Genomic DNA, 15,391 nt, shown 5'->3' with positions numbered 1-15,391 from the left:
CCTGGAAGGGCTGGTTTCTCTCCGCTTGCTTTGCAGGTCTCTCTTTTCTCCCTGTGTCATACGGGGTCATGACAACATGACTGTCACCAGCACTAATTTGTTCCATGGCCTCTTGGCAGCCTAGACCCTGACCCAAGTTTTCTTCCTTTCCTCCTCCTCCTCCTCCTCCTCCTCCTTCTGTTTTTTGAGACAGGGTTTCCCTGTGTAGCCCTGGCTGTCCTCGAACTCACAGAGATTGCCTGCCTCCACCTCCCAAGCGCTGGGATTAAAGGCCAGCGCCACGACTGCCCGGCTTTTGTTTTGGTTTTGTTTGTTTTCAAGGCCACAGTCTACATGCTTTCTTCCCTGGCTACTGAAATGTGGAGGGACCTAAAGCCATTAAAACATCACACCAGCACTACATTCACAGCTGCTGAGCGAGGTATGTGAGCCTCCAAGACTGATCTGGAGTGTTCGTTGAGAATCTTGTCAAGTTTGGAGTCCTTGCGCCCTGCATCTCCAGGTGTCTGATGGTCAACAGGTCAGCCTTTATTTGACCTCACTGTATACAGAACACCATGCTGATGTCACTGTATGCCCTGGAGCAGGGACTCCAATGGAAGACCTTGTGGGTGCATCCGAGGGAGCTGGCCCAGACTGCCAGGATCGTGGTATGTGCTGGTGGCAGCCAGGTCCTTCTGGCAGGGTATGTATAGGGGACTCCCCTGAAACTCTCCTATCCTGTTCACACTGCCTGGAAGAGCAGAGCTCAATGCATTTGGAGTGTGGAGCTGAGATGACTGGCAGCCCCAGTCATGGCTGAGTCCAAGTGTTAGATCCCCAAGGAGAGGCCTGATGGAAGATGATCAGGGAGCCTCAGCAAGGCCGTGCAGGGTGGGCAATGGCCCAGTCGGAGGTGATGAGGCTGCGACACCTAGACCAACCCCCTTTCTTTATCAATGTTCATATCGCTCTACCATACCCTTCCATAGCCCCTGGTTCTGCTGATGGAATCCTGGCCATCCTTAGTGACATCTTGTTATCCTCTGGTACCCTGTCTTATGAGTGCTATGTGTGTGTAGGCTCCTTGCTTCCAAGCTGCTCCCCACCCTGGGCCTTGTTGCCAGGCAGGTTATAGGGAAGCGCCTGGGGGCCATTGGAGTATAGAGGCTGCAGATCCGAAGGACACAAAGTTCCCGAAGGGACACTGAAGAGTGACACATGGGTGTATCCATATTGAATTTCCCCAGGTGAAGAAGCAAAAAGCTTCTTTGTGAGCTACAAAATGCCTGAGGTGGTCTAATAAAACCTGGGACTTCAAATACCCAAGAGGAAGAGATTCAGGGAAAGTCAGACCTTGTGGGACAGGGTTCAAAGGAAGGAAGACTGAATTCAGAGGCTAGCCTGAAAAGTCCTGAAAGGTCCCTGCTGGGCATTCAAGGACGCTGAGATGGGTCACTGGGGAGCAGGCAGTTATTAGAAGTTATCAATACCATAGTTAGACAGAGATAGGCAACAGCATGGTGGGAGCTTTGAGGAGAGTTCAGGTCTTAGGACCAGAGACAGAAACATGGGGAGGATTCTGAAGAGAGGGAATCGGGGCCCATGCAGCAGAAGTGGGCCCTGTTCCTCGGGTCCGTTCTGAGAATGGCTTCACACACGTGCCTGTAGCCAGGCTTGCTGATTCCCAGGCAGTCGGCAGGGAAAGGGGGTGGGGTGGTGGCCACCAATTACCTTCTTTGATGTAAACTCACTTCCTAGGTGACAGATCCTGGGACCTGGGGGTCTGTTAGCTAGGAACTCACAGACAAGGCACCTGCCGGTACCTAGGAGAGGGGAAAGGCTTCTGCAGGTTTTGTGGCCTGAGCAACAGCTGGATCTTAATTGGGAAGCCTCAAATACATGATGGACGTGAAGACCAAGGGATTCATGACTATGGTAAGGAAGCATTTGAAAGAAAAAGTGAAGCCTAGTGTAGGGCCATGCCTGTCACACCAGCACTTGGGGTGACACCCCAGCACCCCAGCGGGCCAGGGCTTCAAGATTATCCTCAGTTGCAGAGTGACCTGAAGTCAAGTGCATTCCAAGGGGAAGGAAGGGGGAGCATCAGAGTACTGTAGGGAGGGGTCTGCTCTGCAGAGGCTTGAGGAAGGAGGTCCCCTGGATGCTGTGGAGCCCCAGAGATGGGAGGAAGGGTAGGGGACGTGAAATGAACCCCTAATGGTCACACTGAGTCAGTTTGCTTGTCAAGCAGAAACAGCCTTTGTTGGAATGGAGGAGGGGCCTTCAGAACTTCAGTGTCCCCTGGGAATGGATGGGGACTGAGCCACATCAATAGCAAGAGGGTTTGGGATGATGGGCATTGCCGTGGTAACGGGTGCTGCCCATCATTGTTTACTACCCATCTGGCTGCCCTTAGTGCTGACTTGGGGGCTAGAGAGAACCCTAGGCTATTGATTCTGGAAGCACCTAGAAGGTCACTTCTAGACACCTCTACTAACTGCGGTCTTCCCTCCCACCCACTGACTGCGGGTCCAACTCTGCTTATGACCTAAGGACGGGAATGGAGGTCATGCCCCTGAAGGGAAGCTTCTGTTGTTGTCTGGCACGCTCTCTTCCTCCCCCAAGCCTCTGGTTTTATGATGTTTTACTGACTTTTTAGGGAATACAATGCCTCACATTTGACATGAAGAGTTCTAGGCATGCTGGGATGTTTCCCCGTGCAAGCCAAAGTGGACTACCCTGCAGTGGGTGTCAGAAGAGACTCTGCACGGCTGTGGGCTATGCATGTTTCTTGCTGTTCCCGTGATGCATTGGTTGTAGGATGCGTTTCCATGTGAGAAACACTTCCTTCAAGGCTTCTTCATTCCTTTAAACCCGTGGCTCGCCCTCCTCTAAGGTGGCCCAGCTGCCCTCTCCCCTCCCTCTGTCTAGCCTGCCATCCTGGGCTGATCCTGTGACCTCAGAGTGCTCTGCAAAGGTCCATGTCCCCTGTTCCTCAGACAGACGATGTACAGACAGAGGACAGAAGCCACAAGACCTCACTCCACCCGGGCACGAGATCATAAACCACTCTCCAAAGACTTTATGAAGGTCATTTTTTTCCCCTTCCATTTTCGTATACAAATCTAATCTTTCGAGAGTCCACTCCCTTCTAACTCATTCTAACTCACAATATTACAGGCTTTCATCAATAATAATATACGATCAATTACTCAAATGTAATTGATTAGTCAAGAGAACCACATTTCCCCTCTTAGCCTGTGTCTGATTGGACATAAAGCACAGCAATTGCCCCCAGAGGGTGGCCTTGCCCTTGGCTGTGGACTGTCTTGGCTTTTTAGCTGAGATTGAATTTATATACAATTTGCTAATGTTAGCTTAAGAAAAACCCAAAAGGGCACTTTATGTCCCAGCCCTACCGATGACACCATCCCAGGGTGCGATAAGCTGCCTGTGAGGGGGATTAGTGGCCGAAATTGCCTCCCGAGCTGGCTCTGAGCTCCGTTTGTCTTTATTTGGTTGTACAGATAATTTTTTGTCATCAGAAAGTTGAGTTCCATAAATACAATATCGTCCAATTTAATAATGAGAATCAGAGCTGGCTTTGTCCAGTCTGCATCTCTCTTGGCTCAGGCAAACCCAGGATGTTTCTCCAAGATGGCAGCAACTCACTTATTTCTAGCAAGGCCTCTCTGCACAGGGCAGGGACAGGCTATTGCCCCCTGGGCTGGATCTCTCTCTCTGTGCTGACCTGCCTGCAAACTGCAGCATGGTGACTGGGTGCCATGGTGGCTGGGTGCTGTGGCGGCTGAGCAGTGTGGTGACTGGGCGTTGTGGTGGCTGGGCAGTGTAGTGATCAGGCATTGTGGTGGCTGGGCACTCAGTGAGGTACCTGGCTTGACAAAAGCATTGTGGGGGTGGAAGGCATGATGGGAATTGGGGGCTTCTCTTCCTTCCTGGAGCAGGAGAGATGCTCTGCAGCTGATGCGCCATCAGACCTGGGGGGCTCTCGTCCACCATCCCTTCTGTGAAGCCAGTGTGCAGGAAGCTGGCTCCAGCGCCTCCCTGCAGCAAAGTGAAAACCCTCAGAAAGGCCCTTTTCTAGACAACCATTTCACCAGGGCCCCTCATCGAATTCAGGGACGTGACAGCTCCAGCATGCAGATGAAAAATGGGTGGTGGTTGTTAAATCATTCACCGGATGGAGGCAGGGATGGGTGTGGGTGTGTGGCAGGGCCGGAGTGACCTGCCTCAGTAGATCCTCCACATTTTTCTACACCCTAACCTTGTGATACTTAGAAATGGAGCTTTTGTGGGGGTGACTGGGGCCAGATGAGGTCGTGGGGGCCTTCACGAGGGGACTAGGGTTTCATAAAAAGATATACTGGAGGACCTGCCCTTTCTGTCCCCACCACCTGAGGATGAAGATCATGAATGAAGTCTGGTTGGGAACAGAACCTGTCAGCCTTGTGACCTTGTGTAGGCAGCAGCACTAGGAGGCACAGGTGTGTCCTTTTTTCCAGCTGCCACCCATAGCCCTCAGGGACTGCAGCCCTCAGGGACTGTGGCCCATTGACTGAGGGAGGCTCCTGGAATCCTGAGAGCTGACGGCTCTCTGAGCAGTATCTAGTGCTGGCCTTCTCTGCAGAACCCCTGTCCAATGGGGGCAGGTCAGGCTGGGACATCTACAGTAGACTGGCAGGTGTCACCAGAGAACCTAGAGTGGCCACATGGTAAATCCCAGAACCTACGGCTGCCTCCACACTGGCTTTGCAGAAGGAGGCCTCTTTGTAACATCCTATCCCCGAAGTTGCCTGAGCTCAGCTCTGTGACCCCCAAAGACTGTGATCAGCTGGTGGCAGGAGTGTGTATGTAGGTCCTAGTTCCTCAGATGTGCCTTAGAAAGGGCCCTGTCTGCCCAGACCTGGACTACAGCCTCCAGCCTCTGCCCAGAGACTCTAGGCATTGGAGACCACAGCCCACCTGAGAAAGGAAGCCTCTTCAGAACTCTGTGATGCTGTAGCTTCAGTTTTGAGCTCCACAATCTGAAGGTGCTGTAAGGCCCAAGAAAGGCTCGCCCTCTTGCCCTGCCTCTGCTTCCATTTCGTTCTGCACAGAGGTCGCCCTGTCCTTTGCTTCTGCGGGTGTCTGATATGTTTCCTTTGTCCTCCTGGGCTGCAGCTGAGGAGAAAACCTGAGGCAGGCAAATGGGCACGGGATGCGTTTCTCCTGCTCTGGGCAGGCCTTCTGCAGAACCCTGGGCTCGGGTCGGCCACTTCACTCCTGCGGAGGAGGTGAGGGTCACAGGACCCCACACTGTGACTTGAGCAGGACTCCTGAGAGACTCCCCTGCAGACTGCACTGGTCCATGGATTTTGCTAGGGTGGGAATCCATCCTCAGAAAACTAGATTGGCTCTCTAGCCCCAGGACTCTGGAATGTGACCTTACCTGCAGAACTGAGCTGGGATCTCCTGCCTCAGGCCTTCCTGGGCGTGAGCCGGAAGGTGAGTGACCAGGTGCCCATCATTCAATTTTTTTTTTTTTTTTTTGGTGTGTGTGTGGGGGGGGGTTGAGATGGGGGTCTCCCTACATAGTTCTGGCTGTCCTGGAACTCACTGTGTAGAGGCTGGCCTCAAACTCACAGAGATCCTCTTGCCTCTGCCTCCCAAGTTCTAAGTTCTGGGATTAAAGGTGTGCACCACCACACCTGGCCAATTTCTTTTTAATGGTGACAACTTCTATATTCCAGGACTCACTTGTCACTACGAAAATTATCCTCTAAACATAATGTTCACCTTCACAGCCCAGGGAGGAGGCAGTGGCGACAGAGACTTAGATAAGAGCTACGTGTTCACATGTTCTGTGTCATCCTTGCGGTCCAAACTGAAGGGGTTTGTTTGTTTGTTTGTTTGTTTTAACATCTCTTGATGTTGTTTGGTGACTGATGTGTGCTCCTGTGTCCCTGCTTCCTCATGGGTCGAGTGCAGGAGGCCACTGCTCAAGGCTGCGGGGGTCATCTGTCTCCTCCCCAAGGCAGCATCACCAGGTACATAATGGGGAGTGCTCAGAGAGACCTCCAAAAGCTGTACCACCTCTGCAGGAGAGGATCCAGGGGTGGGTCTTAGCTGCCTGGCTGTGTGGCCTGTGCTGCTGCCTGCTAGGACCACTGTTGTGAACCCACCCACCCCACCCCCAAAGCGGCTTCTAAGGAGCCAGCCGCTTCTCAGCAGCAGCCCATTTCCACAGTTAAGTCAATTTGTCTCCACTGAGTGGAGAGAATTGCAAAGCAAACAGATTATGCTCACACCATTGAGCCGCCGGCACTTGGCCTCTGAGGCTGGGAGGACACTCTGCCCTCCTACCAACCGAGCTGCCAGCTTGCCTGGAACAGACTGGGGGTGGGGGTGCTCCCAGGTTCTGAGGCTCCTAGACCCATCCTCCTTTTCTTATTCCCTGCAGAAGTGACATCTGGCCCGCTGGCCCTTAGATGAGCCCGGGAACTAATGTTTGGAAGAAATGACTTGAATGCCTGGCATGCCATAGGTCCTCAAACCTGGCAACTACTGTTGGCTGCTCACTTGTGGGACCCCAGAAGCATCCTTGGCCATGCCAGGTGGGTTCTGGTGTCACCCACTGGCCGCAAAGGGCACCCTTCCACAGCTTTGGCTTCATGTCTCTTTATCACTTACCCCAGGTTTACCATCCGTGGGATCTAGGGACTTACGAGCCCTTAGGAATGTCTGAGCCCGCATCCCCAACAATTTGAGCCAGCTTACAGGGACATCATGACAAGGCCATTGATAGAATTAATCAATGAGAGAATTTAGGCGAAGGGAAAATATGAACAGAAAAACAAGATAAAATCAGGATGAGGAGAACACACAAAATCACCAGTCAGAACCCCATGCAGGCTTGAGAGAGGGCTGAGCTTCAGACCGAGGGGTAAATGTAGCACAGGTACTGCCTGCAGGAGCTGAGCCTTGCTCACTCAGAGGAAGGCAATGCCCTTATCCTGGGCAGGGAAGAGGTGGAGGCGGCAAGTGGTGCCTCACCACTGTACCTGGCAAATAGTGTGTGCCCACTAATGCACTGTGTTTGCCTCAGGATGTGTACCAGGGCCTGGGTAATAGGCTGCAGATGGGCTGGGAATGGTGGACATAGGCTATGGATGGAGCATGTAGGCTATGGACAGGGGATGTGGGCTGTGGATGGGTAAGTGTAGCTGTGGGTAGACTCTGTGTCCACATGTTGCTCATGTTCATCCACTGTCCTAAGCCTGACACTGGTTCCTCCAGCTGGGAGTCCCTAGCCTTGCCTACAGTCGACAAGTACAAGTGTGATATTAGGCTAAACCCAAGAAGATGGTGTAGACAGAGAAAAGAGAGTTCTGAGCCCAAAACTTAGCCTCTGTGTACATAAAGCCTTCGACTGCAGACGCCCTAGCCAGGCCAGGGTCTCAGGGTCAAGCCCATGCTGCAGAATTAATGTGCAAGATAAACAGAGCCCCTCAGGCTGCATCACAGTCTCGGGCAGGTCAGAGGTCTATTCCTGAGGTGTGAGAAAAGGTTCAGAGGGATAAGGTCAGTTGTCTGCAGCCCACACTGGCCTACCGAGGGCTGGCTGGGCCTCTCCCAGCAGGTCCCTGGCTGTATGGGGGCAGGGAGCAGCCAGGGTAGACTGATTACTCGGAAAGGCCAGGAAAGCAGCTGCCACTCTCGGCTGCCTGAGTCCATCAACATCAGCATACCCCTCCTCCTGCCCTGGCCCTGCAGCTCCAGCCCCCAACCTGCTGTGGCCTGGGGGAGGGGACAAGGGCACTGGAGAGTGTAAGGGGTTGAATGGCAGGGCAGGAGAACTGGGGTCCCCAGGGCCACAATCCTGAACAGGTGCCCTTCCCAGGGTACTTTGGGGGTCCTCAGCTATATATGAGCTGTTATGGTTTGATGGGGTTTAATTCTTACCAGAGTGTTGTCAATGCAGGACAGGAGCTGGGCCCAGGTTGCATCTCTATTCTCATTCTATGGCCAGCGATGTGACCAGGTCTTGGGGTCCTGTTTCTCAGCCAAGAAGCCAATTAAGAAGGGCAGGGCAGGCAGGCTGGAGCTGGGAGAAGGCCTGACTTTGCTATTGGGCCTGGGCTATAGCTGGAGCCCCAGGGCCACTCCCAACCTCCCTTGTAGGAACATGGGGCACTGGTCCCATCTTCCTGGGTCAGCTTTGCTGTGTAGCTGCTACTTTGCCCAAGTTCTTCCTGGGAAGCAATGGGAGAGAGGCAGGGGCACATTGATGAGGCTGGCACAGGGTGTGCAATGTCAGCCTCCCCTGGTCTGCAGGAACCCAGGGCAGGAGGGGAGGGAGGAGGTCGGGGAAGTGTGTTCCTGTGACACATGGCCCTTAGTCATCTTGTTCATTTCTGGTGCACATTGTTGCTGGAGAGGCCCTGAGAAGGAAGGAAGCTAGCCCCTGGCCCAGCCCCTCCCCGAGGGAACCCAAGAAACTGCACCTCTTGTGTCTGCTCAGGCTGGTCATCCACCTCAGAGGCACAACAGGCATACACCTTGTTCCTCATTATCCAGCCCCCATGCTCCTCCCCACAGAGAGACTAAAGCAAGATCAGAGACCAGTGTCCATATCAGCCTATCCAGGCCAAGGGCTGGACTCTGCCCTGTGGGGGTCCCGGACACTGGCCTCTCCCAGCTTCTCCAGCTAGGACCCCCAGGGAAAAGGGGGTATGAGGATCTGGGAGTAGGGCCAGTGTGAGGTAGTGGGCCCAGGAGACAGGCCAGGCTCTGTCTGTCTAAGATAGTCATGGAGTCCGGCGAGGCTGGTGAGGGCAGGAGGCAAGCTTCACAGCTGGATGTCCATTCTAAGGGCCATGCTTGGAATCCTGGCCTGGGGTCCCTGCCCTGCTGGAGCCTGCCCTCATGCCTACCCTGACACATCAAAGCACCTGCCTGTAGGGCTGAGCAAATACCTCCTGCCCACTGACCAGAATGGCCCTCTGCTTCTGACCCTTCTCATAAGGCCCAATGGGAAGCAGATTCCACATTCCCAGACCAGGGACTCCAACCCAAGAAGCTGGAGAAAGAGGCTGCTCCCCGGAGACAGGGGCAGAGAGGTGTCTGGTTCCTTTCCTACAAAGGCATCTGGGGGAGGGAGGCTGTCCGGACAGAGGCTGGGGGTGGGAAGGAGCGGGCTTTCCCCTTCTGCAGTCAGCCTCCTTCTGTCTCCCTCTTGATTATACTCAGCATGGTGAGATACAGGCTCCAACGTCCCAAGGAAAAAACCCTTCAGATTCTTGGGCCCCTGTGGGGTGTGGAGCATGGCTGGCAATGACCATTGTGAGTTGTTTGTTTTTGCTCTTTTGGGAGACCCGCCACCCAGCTCCCAAATAAATCACAAGTGGAGGCTTATTCTTTATTATGAATGCCTGGCCTTAGCTTGGCTTGTTTCTTGTATCTTTTTTTGTTTAAATTAGCCCACTGTCTTTTTCCTCTGGGCTTTTACCTTTCTCTATTTTTGTATATCTTTTTATTATTATTACTCTGTTGCTGGTTGCATAGCTGGATGGCTGGCCCCTGATGTCCTGCTCCTTCCCTCGCTCCCAGACCTCTCCTCTCCCAGGTTTCTCCTTCTATTAATTCTTTAGCCTGCCGGCCCCGCCTATCCGTTCTCCTGCCTCACTATTGGCTGTTCAGCTCTTTATTAGCCCATGAAGTGTTTTAGACAGGCACAGTAACACAGCTTCACAGAGTTGGACAAAAGTAACAACATTAGCAAAAGTAACACCCCTTAAAATACTATTCTCCAACAACAGTTAGTTGTGCCTTCCTCTGACTGTACAAGGCCTCCAGGGCGCTCAGGGGAGGGTGGGAGCTAAGTGATGCAGCCACAAGCCAGTGGAATTCAGCAGCCCCGAGAAGCTGGAAGAGCAGGAATGGATGCCTCTAGAGTCTCCATCAAGAGCCAGCTCTTCCGATTCTTTGATTTCTGCTCCATGGGAGTCGTTTCAGGTCTCTGATCGTAACTATAGAGACTGCACTGCATCTGTGTTATTTGAGCCTGTTTGTGGCAGCGGCCATGGGAACTTGTAGGAGAAGCCACACCATCTCCTGTCTTTGTTCCTTTGTTTCTTCCTAAACCAGTGATTTAATGAACTTCTATACATCTTTCGGTGCCCCACTGACAAACATTTCTAGCCAAGATCCACCAGCTTTCTGTGTGGACTGATGTTCACTTCTCCTCTGTGGCCACGGCATTTGGAAGCAAGCAGCTCTCCCTTCCTTCCGTTTGCGCTTGCACACACCGGCAAATTTCACCCTAACACACCTTCTCACCTCTCACTCTCACTCCAGTCAGGCTTTCTGCTTAATACATACACAACTAACTCCAGCCAAAGAGATCGATGGACTGAAGACACCAGATCCACCCGGCGGAGTCTCCCTGCACTCTCATAATAAGCATTTACAGGGAGAGATTTATGGGTGTGGGAAAGATTTATTGCTGAGGCCCAGACCAGCAGGGTCGGAGTCTGCTGGGTAGACTATGTCCCGGGAAAGCATCCTGGAGCACCTTAGGGAGGGCTGGGGAGGGCTGAGCTGGAGCCTGCAGGACTGGAGGAGGTGTCCCCAGCTGCCCAAGCTCCAGGCCTTCCAGCTGGTGTGATGTGAGCATGTCATGCAGGGCCATCTGCTTCCACATGAGGTTGAGTTTGAGGTCCTTGGGGTCCCAGAAGCTGATTCTTGTATGAGGGACAGCACTCAGCGGTACACCTTGGGTGAGTCAAGCTGCAGGCTCCATGTGTTACCAGACAGTGCTGGCTCCTTTCCCGAATCAGGGTGAACAAGTCCAGGGCCAATTTCACCCACAGGGTCGCTCCACTCCACCATTCCCACCCCATGGGGATCACAGCAGGGGCTTGGGACCCTGGCTGCCAGGGTGTGCTCGCTAGACAAAGTCCTTGCCTGCAGGGACACACTCAGATGTCCTAGGCAGCAGTAGGGGCTGGGTAAGCTGAGAAACTGAGGCACAGGGCATCAAGATGCTGCCACTGAGAGAAAGCACCCCATCTCAGAGCCTCCGTGGTACCCTCTGCACTGTGAGGCCAGCCTGGAGCACTCCCGGTCCCATCCCAATGCACCTTCAAGGGTGTCTGGGCCACTCACGGATCTGTTCCTTTCTGACATTTTGCAATCATCATTAAACTTTATTTTTTCCAATCCTGGCGGTTGCGCTGAGGGTCTGGTGGGCTGGGCTGAGGGTCTGATGGTGGGCTCCATCCCTGAGCCACATCCCCAGCCCCCGCATCATCTTATTAAGTTACAGAGCTGGAGGGAGGCGTTGTGTGGTGCACATGTAGGGAGCCATCCATCAATATGAGGACGACGGGCATCTTTATGCTCAGGAGTCTTGCCTTCCAGGATTATTGGGGCCCCTGGGGCCTGCTATGCCCCCCAGGCCTTTCCCATGGGGACTGTCTTGAGATTCATCTCTGAATGTTTTGGCTTTGCTGTTGCCAATGTGCCTATTACATTTTCAGTCTGCGAAACTTAATCTGCTTGTCTTTATTTTTTAAAATTACATTTATTTATTTGCTGTGTATGTTGGGAGGGAGAATGCATGTATCTCAGCCTTGTGTGGAGGTCGGATGACAACTCGTGGGAGTTGGTTCTTGTCATCCACCATGTGGGTCCTGAGGATTGAACCTAGGTCCTTAGGCTTGGCAGCAAGCCCCTTTACCTGCTCAGCCGTCTCACCTGCCCTGATCTGCTTTTGAGAATCTGCTGGTGGAGTGTTGTAATCTGCGCACTTCTCACTTGTCTCAACATGGCTCTGCAGTTTGGTACAAGACTTGAAGTCTCTCTCTGGGTCTTCACAGCCTTCCTTTCTCATGCTGAGCCAACTGGGTCCTGCCAAGCTCATCTGGGAGGATTGAGGAGGAGGGACTCTGGCCTGTGCCTGGAGCCAAAAAGCAAACTTCTTTAGACAGGTCACCTTCTAGCACGCTGCTTGCCCAGGGTTGGGGGACTCTTGTAGTTAGCTAAAGAAATTCTCTTCTAGGCTCATTGGTTTAAATGCTTGGAGTGCCAGCAACTCTGCCTACATTGATGTCATCTGTGAAATGGGAATGTTCTCACTAGGACAAAGAGGTCGAGTTGTCTGCCAAAGGCCGCACACTAGAGCAGTTTTTAACTGTAGGTTGCCTTAGGTCCTGACAAACCTGTTACCAGTTGCAGGTGCCCTGGAGTCCCCCCCCCCCCCGAAGGTGACCATCCCACTATAGGGAGCCCATTGCTCAGTACCCTCTGCCTGGTGCTCAGCAGCAAAAGATTACACCAGACCGGAGAGAGGGCTCAACAGTTAACAGCACTGGCTGCTCTGCAGAGGACCCAGGTTCAGTTCCCAGGACCCACATGGAGGCTCACACATGTCTGTAACTCCAGTTCCAGGGGTCTTCTTCTGGTCTCCACAGGCATCAGGCACAGACATGTGGTGCCCGTGCATGCATGCAGGCAAAATACTCACACACATAAATCAAGAATAAATACATCTTTTTCAAAAAGAAAGAAAGTATCTTACCTTGCCTTCCTGCCTGGGAAGACGTCAGGATTCCAGACTCCGAGTGCAGTTTCTACTGAATGCCTGTCACTTTTGCGTTTTGTAAAAATTAACCTCCTAAGCCCAGCCATCGTTAGCCAGGAAGGAGCGGCCATTGCTGTCTGGCCTGTCACAACACAATGAGAATAAAGCAAAAGAAAGGGTTTCAGCTAAATCCAGATCCGATTCTTTGAAAATAGTCAGACTCCACGCAGACTGCTTGAGAGGAGAGAAAAGGTAAGGATGAACGACACCGGAAATAGAAAGCCACTGAACGCCACAGCACCCGGGAGGGGGAAGAAACCACCCACAGCTCCACGCTGTGACTGTTGGAAAATTCAGAGGCAAAGTTTGGCTTATTTTTAGGAAAAACGTGTCACCAGATTGATTACATATTTCTGCACTGGGTCATTGAATCCAGGGCCTCACATATGCTAAGAAGTGCTTCACTCCTGAGTCCTGCCTCAGCCCTTCTTATCAGGAAGGGGTAGAAAAGCCCGCTGCTGTGAAAGGTGACGCACATATGAACGGTCAGTGCGCAGTCGGCAAAGCCATTACTCTAGAGGCAAGAGGGGCTGCCTCTTCCAGGAACAGGTAGAGCGTGAGCTCTCAGGAGCCCCCTGGAAACCTGTGCAGCAGCGGGGGGTGGTGGGGAGAGACAGCGTGGGCACTATGCAAAGCTTTGGTTTTGAGTCAGGGTCTCACCGTGTAGCCCACACTGGCCTTAAACTCAGGGCCTCCTGCCTCTGCCTCGTGAATGCTGTGTTTACAGGTGCGCCCTCCCATCCCTGGCACAGACATACACTCTTAGGTGAATAATTAGCATGTTAATAATTAGCAGCTGATCAAAAACATTCACTGTGGGAAACCAAGATTTGCCTAAGAGTGTGGAGCTGTTTTGGGCTATAGAAAACTTCTAGACAGAGCAAAACTCTGCGTGAAGAAAATGAATTCGTAAGAAGACAAAATCCAAAGCCAGTTCTGAAACACTGAGCTGAGACCCTTTGGAGTAATTGCTGAAGGCATCACCAGGAGTCCATTCATCACTTTAAACTGTGGGAAGGATGCTCAGGGGCAGACAAGCAGCTGAAGGAGACTGGATGGAGGGATGACGCACAGAAGCAGGACTTTACTGGGAAGGGCAGAGGGGGCACAGAAATGAGAAAGGCCTGAGGTCAGCGGACTAAAGGAGCAGGGAGAGGAGGGTGACTTCACTTGCCCTGTGGGTCCTCCACTGGCCTCGGCCACAACCAGCAGCGGCCTGCTCACCCACGGGGGTGACAACCCAGTCTCACGCTGAGAGACCCTGACTGGTGCAGCTGTGCTGAGTGTGACAGAAAATTAGAGACAACCTGCACGTCTATCAGGCGCAGTCAAGGAAGGACTCTCACAGAGTGCGACACCAGCACACCAGTGAGGCGTGACTTCATTTTGCACAAGATTTTAGACACGCATCGTGGGATGACGGGTTCTTTACAATACAGTGTGTGTAGACGGGGTGAGTGTCTACCGTGAGGCTCACCTGTGGGGTAGGTGTGGCTTCAGGGGGCAAACGGGAGAACAGCAGAGCCTGTGACCATACTTACTGCCTTCCTCAGAAACATTCCAAAACATGATTGTGTGAACTCCAGGAGCCAGCACCCTGGGGGGATTTTTTTTTCCTCTGTGCTTTTTCATGCCTAGAAATTTGTTTTTTGTTTTTTGACAGGAGGGGAAGGGGCAGTACCGATGAGATCAAAAGTCGAAGGGGAAGGTGGGGCACTGCCTCCCTCACCCTCCCAGACCAGGATTCACCGGGCTGTCAGCTATGGCTCTTCAGTGCCTCTGGTATTGATCAGAGGTCTCTGGACACAAGCTCCTAGGGTGGAGGTGGTGAAGGTGGTGGAGGTGGTGGAGGTGGTGGAGGTGGTGGAGGTGGTGGAGGTGGTGGAGGTGGTGGAGGCGGTGGGGGTGGTGGGGGTGGTGGGGTGGTGGGGATAGTGTCCACAGCAGCAACAGGAATCACTGAATTGCCACCACCCGGTGTAAGCCAGGGTGTAGAGGGCCCAGGAGGGAAAAGGTTGGCCTGGGAACTCTACATCCTCCTCAGACACTCAAGGAGAATTCAGGCTTGCTGATGATCTTGAGCAGGTCACATGACCCTTTTTGGCTACATCCTGGCCAGGTGCAGATGGGCTGCCTCTCAGAATGGTTCTGAGAGCACCCGGGTGTCTTGATCTTCCTATCACGATTGGAAGGCCAAGGAAGACATAAGAAATGTTTGCTTGGGGTCCGGAGGGATGAGTAGGAGGTTGCGAGAGAGAGGCAAGAGGACAACGTGGAACGGGGAGGTAGCGTTGACAAACTGTAGAGGCAGGAAAGGACCTGACCAGCTCAGCAGGCTGCAAACAAGAGAAAGGCGGGGTGCAGTCTCTCTGGTCCCCGGGTGACTTTTCGCTGGGACCCAACACTGGAAAACAAGAAAGCAGCCTGCGTTACAGAGACGCCCGTTGTTGCCCAGGACAGCGGCCTTGCTTCTCAGGCGCTGTCCAAATCGATACCCAAACTGCGGAGTCTAGACACATAAACGCCAGGCAATTTAACAGAGGCAGTCCGTGCAGAGAAAACACTTAACTGGCAATCCAGGGTTCTGCCGAGCCTCAGAGCCGCTCATGAGGATTTATGGGAGATAAAAACAGTTTAACTAAGCTGGAGCCGGCCCTGGGGGCCCACAGGGCCATCGGCTTTCTCTCCCTCCTACAGCAGCTGCTGGTGGGAGGCAGGGAGGCCCCAGTTCGTTGACTCTTTCCGCCTCAGTCCTACTAATGGTGG

This window comes from Peromyscus leucopus, chromosome 10 (genome assembly GCF_004664715.2).
Source record: "Peromyscus leucopus breed LL Stock chromosome 10, UCI_PerLeu_2.1, whole genome shotgun sequence".
NCBI lineage: Eukaryota > Metazoa > Chordata > Mammalia > Rodentia > Cricetidae > Peromyscus > Peromyscus leucopus.
The sequence above is the reverse complement of the archived record's forward strand: the minus strand, read 5'-3'. Positions refer to the sequence as shown.